This window comes from Aethalodelphis obliquidens, unplaced genomic scaffold (genome assembly GCF_003676395.1).
Source record: "Aethalodelphis obliquidens isolate GAN/ISIS:26980383/991018 unplaced genomic scaffold, ASM367639v1 scaffold89, whole genome shotgun sequence".
Lineage (NCBI taxonomy): Eukaryota > Metazoa > Chordata > Mammalia > Artiodactyla > Delphinidae > Aethalodelphis > Aethalodelphis obliquidens.
In genome coordinates, this window is record NW_020838033.1 from 5185369 (window position 1) to 5193274 (window position 7906).

Genomic DNA, 7906 nt, shown 5'->3' on the forward strand with positions numbered 1-7906 from the left:
AAGTCCTATCCCCTATTTGCCAGGCAAGATGCTAGATGCTGGGATACAGAAGTAAATACAAGCCTTTCCTGCCTCTAAGAAGCTGACAGTCTGGCAGGGGATTATAGAGACATTTCGTTTTGATTAAATGTGGTAGATTGGATACCCACATTCATTTTTGCACCTTCCTAAAACCGTGTTAAGCTGACAGTAAAGGACTATTTTAAAAGAATAAAAGAAGAGACAACAGAAGATGATAAATGGCCACAAAAAATTTTAAAGCTCGAAAATGGTAACTAAAAGCAGACGAGGAAGCTGAGACCTAGGGCTCGGGAGCATAGGGAAGGGACAGAGGAGGGGAGGGCAGGAAATTCACAGAAACACGAAGATTCTCAACACAAAACCCAGAAGCTCGGGAACTGGGGCACCAGGGACCCTGAAAGGAGAAGTAGAAGATGGGACTCTGAACAGGGCTAGCTAGAAGTTTCTATAAACAGCACCAAGTTAACTGGAAAGAATAGATGTACACGGATATGTATAACTGAATCACTCTGCTGTACACCTGAAACTAACACAACATTGTTAATCAACTATACTCCAATATAAAATTAAAATTAAAAAATAAAGTAGGAGTTGGGAAATTATGACCCATGGGCAAAAAAAAAACCCCAAAACCCAGCACCAATTTCCCCTCCCAGCCCAACCAAGGGCAACAAGGAGAAGATGGGAGATTCGCTCTTCCCCATTAGACTGGAAAATTACAAAGTTTGATAACGTCAAGTGCTGGGGAAGATGTGGGCAAATGAACTCCCACAGGCACATTAGTGGGAGGCAAGTTGCAGTCCCCACTTTGCAGGGCGATTTGTCTGTGTCTTTCTTTAAAAAATTCCACACACCCTGCAAGCCCCAGTTCCACTCTTCTGCATTTACCCCAAAGAACCCTTGTTCATATATTCAGGGAGGCATATCAAAAGATACTCTCTGAAGCATCATTTGTAATAAAGGAAAGACGGAAACAACAACAGGTAGGGAGACAGTTGAGTGAACTATGTAACATTCACATGGCGGGAGAAGAATTAAACAGAATGAGTCGTGTCAATATTTAGTCACGTGAAGAATCTTAAAGAACCAGTTGCTGGGTAAAATAAAAGCAGCGGGAGAGTAATACATATAATTAATGCTGACATACACTTAAAAGATGATATTTCTACAAGTGCATATGGATATGCACGTAAGCACATAAATAAGGAAGGAAACACACCAGACTGACAACAGAGATTTCCTTGGAGAGAAGCTGATTGAAGGACAGTAGTCAGGGGAACCCAGGCTTGTCTCTGCTATTCTAATTTTTTTTTTTTTTTTTTTTGCGGTACGCGGGCCTCTCACTGTTGTGGCCTCTCCCGTTGCGGAGCACAGGCTTCGGAAGCACTGGCTCAGCAGCCGTGGCTCACGGGCCCAGCCACTCCGCAACATGTGGGATCTTCCCGGACCGGGGCACGAACCCGTGTCCCCTGCATCGGCAGGCGGACTCTCAACCACTGCGCCACCAGAGAAGCCCTGCTATTCTAATTTTTACAACAAGAATGTATTTACGTATTACTAGTTAATTAAAAATGATTAATTGCTAATTAAAAACAATTTCTTAGGAAACACTATATGATGGACATTTAGAACTGGCCATATTTAATCCAGTAAATCCCTCTTCCCCTCCCTGTACCCACAACACAGACCTCTGTGTCCCCACTCATACACTCTGACATTCTAGTCGGGTTAGGAAAGGAGAGAGGAAGTTTTGGAAAGAGGAGCAGTAGATGTGGGGAGAGAAGAGCCCCCCGCAAAAGGTTTCTAGGCTCCTGCCCCTACCCCTGGGTCCTTTGCTCTGATTTCCCTCTTTATGAAGCAAGAAGGTGAGAAGGGAAAAGAAGAGAAGGCGACAGAACTTTTCTTTCCTTTTTTCTTTTTTTTTTTTTGGCCACACCACGTGGCATGCAGCATCCTAGTTCCCCGACCAGGGATCGAACCCACGCCCCCTGCAGTGGAAGCACGGGAAGTCCCATGACAGAACATTTCAAGAGGGACTTGGAAACAGTCTGGGTGCAGGAGGGCAACTTCAGCTCGGATGACTTGGACCCGGGGGTGGGGGAAGTGAGGTCCCTTCTGTTCTGGTTCCCCAAGGATCGGAAGCCTTAGGAATATCCGGTGTCATCCTCTGGCAGGGACATGGGGGTTCTCACAACGGGCAGCCAGCCACCCCATGTAGTGCACGTGGACAGGTGGGCTGGAGCTGGAGTGACCCCGGCCTGAGCCTGCAACCAGCAGCCACCTTGAGAGCACATGGGAGACATTTGTGAGGGAGTTTCTAGGGGGTGCTGGAGGGAGTAGCCACTCTATGGGCCACCATTCTGAAGCTGTTGAGTCAGGCTTTCCTGGTGGCACAGTGGTTAAGAATCGGCCTGCTAATGCAGGGGAGACGGGTTCGAGCCCTGGTCTGGGAAGATCCCACATGCCGCGGAGCAACTAAGCCCAAGCACCACAACTACTGAGCCTGCACTCTAGAGCCCGCGAGCCACAACTACTGAGCCCACGTGCGGCATCTACTGAAGCCCATGTGCTCTAGAGCCCATGCTCTGCGACAAAAGAAGCCACTGCCATGAGAAGCCCATGCACTGCAACGAAGAGTAGCCCTTGCTCTCTGCAACTAGAGAAAGCCCGCGCTCAGCAACGAAGACCCAACACAGCCAAAAAAATCATAAACAAAAAATAAAAATAAATTTATTAAAAAATATATATATATATAACTATTGAACCAGTAGGCATATGGACCTCATACAAATCAGTATAATCGGGTGTGTGGGTGCTGGGAATTCTCACGCAGCAGCGGGCAGGCGGGGAGGGGGGCAAAGGGAGGGAGCCCTCATTTCTGCCTGGGAGCAAGACGTTTCACAGAGGCACCACCCTTGAGCAAGAGACTGAAAGACCTGTTGGTGTTTATCAGGCAGAAGATCCTGGGAGAGTGGGATCGCTGGGGCCAGCTCGGGAGCCATTGGACATTCAGTTCAGTTGGGGGCATGTGGGGGAGGGGCGAAGCCAGGGGAGAAATCACAGGGGCTGTAACTCTCGGCCAAAGGGTTGATTCATCCTGAAGACAGTGGAAAGTCATTGCAACCAGGGATGTGATGTGGTCAATTTCATAGTTTAGAAATTGCCGTGGGTTCCACGTGTTGAATGGGTTGGTAGGATGAGCGAGCCATGGCCAGGGGTGGGGAGACCCGGTTAGGTCTGTTGAGATAGAACCCGTTGGGGCTAAAGAGGGCCTGGACTTAGTCCCAGGATTGATGATGCAGAGTGAAGGATGGAGACAAGAAACGGCTGGCCGTGCTGTGGAGCAGTTTGCTCAGGCCGGGTGGGTGGTGTCACGGGGACCGAGGCTCTGCGGCAACTCAAGTGACCCAGTGCGGCTGTCACTTCCCACGAGTGGGAACCCAGGGAAGGTGGGACACAGCAGGCTGACCCAGGATGACCCCAGGTGTTCCTCTTAGAGTCCCCAGGGGAGGAAAAACCAGCCTGACAGGAAAGGGACCAAGCATGGGGGAGGGGAGGGAGCGCTGAGTCCTGGGGAACTGCCCCAGGTCCAGACCAGTGGGGGAGGGAGAGGGTCAGCCTCCCCCAAAGTGCCACATTCCACGCCCCAGGGAGACAGGACTGGCCTCTCCCTGCCCCGCCCCTCCCACAGGGCTGAGTGTACGTGACCAGGTTCAGCTCCTCTCCATACAGGCAGGGCCCTGGCCGGCCACTTAGCCAGGGGTACCTCTCTCTGCCTCTGCCCTGATTCTGGGCTACTTGGGCCCCATTCAGATTCCTGCGCCAAACCTTGGCCCGTACCACGTGAGCTGGGGCATGGGGAGGGCCAGACACAGGACAGAGAGAAAGAAAAATGTCCCGTGTCTGCCCTGATTTCCTAGAGCCCACTGTGGTCCCCTGAGTGGACTTTTGCTAACTTCCCTCCCACCAGCATCCTCAAGGGAACCGGCGCTTCCTCCCTCAGGGGCAGAGGCTCTAGCATGTGGGATCCTTTCCATTTCAAAACTGATCTGATCCTGTGAACCCCACGGAGCCCTTGCTGACCTCCCCACAGCAGGGTTCCTGTCCGGGAACTGAAACTGTCTTCCTCAAAATCAGGTGTGACTACTGGACTCAAGCTATCTCAGCATTTTCACCAAACACCTGCTGTACACCAGAGGCTGACCCTAGGCCGTGAGGGCCACATCCTTGCCCTCCCGGAGGGAAGCAGGCCCTTCCGCTGGCCTGGAGCATCCTCCCTTCTCACCTGCCTCCTTTACCTGGATGCCAGTAACTCAAGTCCCTCTTTCAGCGCTCAGCTTGGGCATCACCTCCTCTGGGACGTCTGCCTGATCCACTCAGGCTGGGCCAGTTTTTCCCAGCCTCCCTGGCCCCAGCCCCCGCATTCGCCCCATCAAATGCCCTGGCTCTGTCTCCCCAGCTAGACAGAGCTTCCCCTCTGCATCTAGCCCCAGGCCAACACCTGCACTAGTAAATGCTTAATAATTATTTGCTGGAAAAGATGAAAAAAAAGGGAGAAGACCTATTTCGTTTTCATTCGACCAATAATTACAGATCACCCTCTATGTGCCAGTCACCTTCTAGACTCTGGGCTTCTAGAACAAAACAGTCAAAATCTCCCTGCCCTCCTGAGCTTTCATGCTGGGCTTCTGCCAGCTTTCACACTGGCAGACAGTGTGATTCTAGGAGTGAGGGGCACCCGGGGAGAAGCAAAGAAGGGAAGGAGTGAAGGGCGTTGGGGGGCATGGAAGAGAGGCCCCTGAGGAGGTGGCACGTGGACAGAGACCTGAGAGAGGCGAAGGAGCCTCCAGATCCCCGGGGACCGGGCTGAGGGCACAGCAGAGGCAGACTCCCTGAGGAAGAATGCCCGGAGCTGAGAGGCGTGTGCCAGGGGCAGGTGTGCAGGAGGGGAGTCCTGGGGGAGGCCAGGCCCACAGGTCAGCAGTCTTCCTAGGGAGCTGGGCTTTATTCTGAGAGTAAAGGGACCTTGATCGGAGGAGCCCTGGGATCCCCGTGGCCGCTTTCCAGATCACAGACCAGGAGCTAAGGGAGGAAGCTGGAGATCTGATAAGAGACTCTGACAAAAGTCCAGGCAGGAGAAGCTGGGGGCTGGATTCAAGGAGATGTGAGAGGTTGGTGAGAAGTGGCCTGACGCGGGGTGTATCCTGACGCAGAGGCTACGGGTGGAGCTGATGGAGTCACGAGGAGCACGAGGGAAGGACAGGAATCTAGGATGGCTCCTAGCTTGGGGCCGGAGCCTGGCATCTGCACTGCAGTCTGGACCCGTGGTTTATCCGATTCCGCCCCCCACCCCGAGAAGGTCAGTGGTTCCCCCCCCCACGCAGGGTCATCCCTGGATCCGCTTTGGATGAAGTCCAGAACTAGGTTCTAATTGGGTTCTACTCACTAAGCACTCCCTGTGCCCACGTCTGCCACCGCTGATGCCCACTGAGGGAGGGGGAAAGACAAAGGCTGTGTCCACACAGGCCCTGCCCACACGGAGCCCACAGTCAGGGCCAGGAGTTGGGAGGTGACTTCTGACCAGAACCTGCGTTTTTCAAAATCTCAACAGAGCAACAGTGAACATGTATCACCTCTATAATCTGGGACGGAAGGTGTTTACATGTTTTCAATTCTGACTTGCCCTAGGCGTCAGTGACCTCAGTAGGGCAAGTGCAGCCCAGCAGACTGGGGGAGGGGTGATCAGGTTGGCCAAGCTCCGGGAAAAAGAGCTACTTCCCCAGGGAGGAGGGCAGATGGAAGGGTGTGTGTTGGGGGGCGGGGGGGGGGCGGGTACATTCTTGAGGGCAGCTGGAATTCAGAGCCCTCTGGAGACAGAATGCTGAGCCTTGACCCTCCTGGCCCTTCCTGGCTCCTCTCAGCTCTTCCTGGCCTCTCCTGGCTCCAACCGGCTGCAGGATAAACATTCATTAAGTAGAAACCGCAAAGAATCCCAGAACAAGGCGGGCTGCCGGAAGCGGGGAACAAAGGAGGGCTCCAGGTCTGGGGTGTGCTGGGGGAGAAGCCCTTTGCCCAGAGAAGGAACGACTGAGGCCCCGTCCTCTGCCAGGGGCCTTGTATCCAACGGGCATTTTGGTCAGCCAACAGTCGATTGGGAAGGAAAATGCGCCCCGCCCCAGACAAACACACACACACACCATTAATGGAGGACAAAACCTCATTGGCTCCCTTGGGTACTTCACTGCTATTCCAGACAGGACCTATGGGATGCCAGCCCCAGCCCTCACCGGCGCCTGGGACACCCAAGCACCAGGCCTGAGGCCTTCCAGGCGCCACCAGGGAAGCTCGGGGAATCAGCTCTGGAGCCAGAGGGCCAGGAAGCCCTCCAGCCACCCCGGCCTGAGCCCCAGCCCTGTCCAGTGGAATGTGCTGGGGTTGCGGGGGGGGGGCGGGGACTTCTTTTGCAGGCCTGGTCTGGGATTAGGGCAGGAGCCTGAGGAGACCAGAACATGCAGCGAAGACATCAATCCTAGCTCAGTAAACACACAGAGAGGTCCCCGGCAGGCGGAAACCCAACCAGCACCTTCAGGCAGAGATCCGTATCCGGGCTTTCAGAAGGAAGGGTTTGAGCCAGGGAGGGGGAGGGGAGGCTCCGGGAACCCAGAATTTGCCATTCCTGCCAGGCCCACTTTACCTTGTCCTCACCGGCATCTGGACCACTAAGAAATACGGTAAACCCCAACTACCATATGACCCAGCAATCCCACTACTGGGTATATACCCTGAGAAAACCATAATTTAAAACGAGTCATGAACCAAAATGTTCATTGCAGCTCTATTTACAATAGCCAGGACATGGAAGCAACCTAAGTGTCCATCATCGGATGAATGGATAAAGAAGATGTGGCACATATATACAATGGAATATTACTCAGCCACAAAAAGAAACGAAATTGAGCTATTTGTAGTGAGGTGGATGGACCTAGAGTCTGTCATACAGAGTGAAGTAAGTCAGAAAGAGAAAGACAAATACCGTATGCTAACACATATATATGGAATTTAAGGAAAAAAATGTCATGAAGAACCTAGGGGTAAGACAGGAATAAAGACACAGACCTACTAGAGAACGGACTTGAGGATATGGCGAGGGGGAAGGGTAAGCTGTGACAAAGCGAGAGAGAGGCATGGACATATATACACTACCAAACGTAAGGGAGATAGCTAGTGGGAAGCAGCCGCATAACACAGGGAGATCAGCTTGGTGCTTTGTGACCACCTAAGAGGGGTGGGATAGGGAGGGTGGGAGGGAGGGAGACGCAAGAGGGAAGAGATATGGGAACATATGTATATGTATAACTGATTCACTTTGTTATGAAGCAGAAACTAACACACCATTGTAAAGCAATTATACTCAATAAAACAATAAAGATGTAAAAAAAAAAAAAAGCAATAAAGATGTAAAAAAAAAAAAAAAGAAAAGAAATACGGTAAACCTCCGCTGCACACCAAGCAAGAGGACTCAGATGAAACTCCTACACCTGTAGGACAGGAGGGCAGAGACCTCCTCACCCTGAGGTTTTCAAGTCTGGCCTGACCACACACACTCACACACACACACTCACACTCATACATACTCACTCTCACACAGGTGTGCTCACACTCACACACCTGTACATATGCACGTGCACACGCTCTCACACTCTCCACACTCAATTGTGTGCTCACACATACACTCACACACTTACACTCACATGCTCACTGTCACATGCATACACGCTCATTCACTCACACACGTGCACACACTCTCCACACTCATATAGTCACGCACTCACATGCTCACACACACACACTTACACACTCACACTCCTCCATCCAAAGCAGCTCT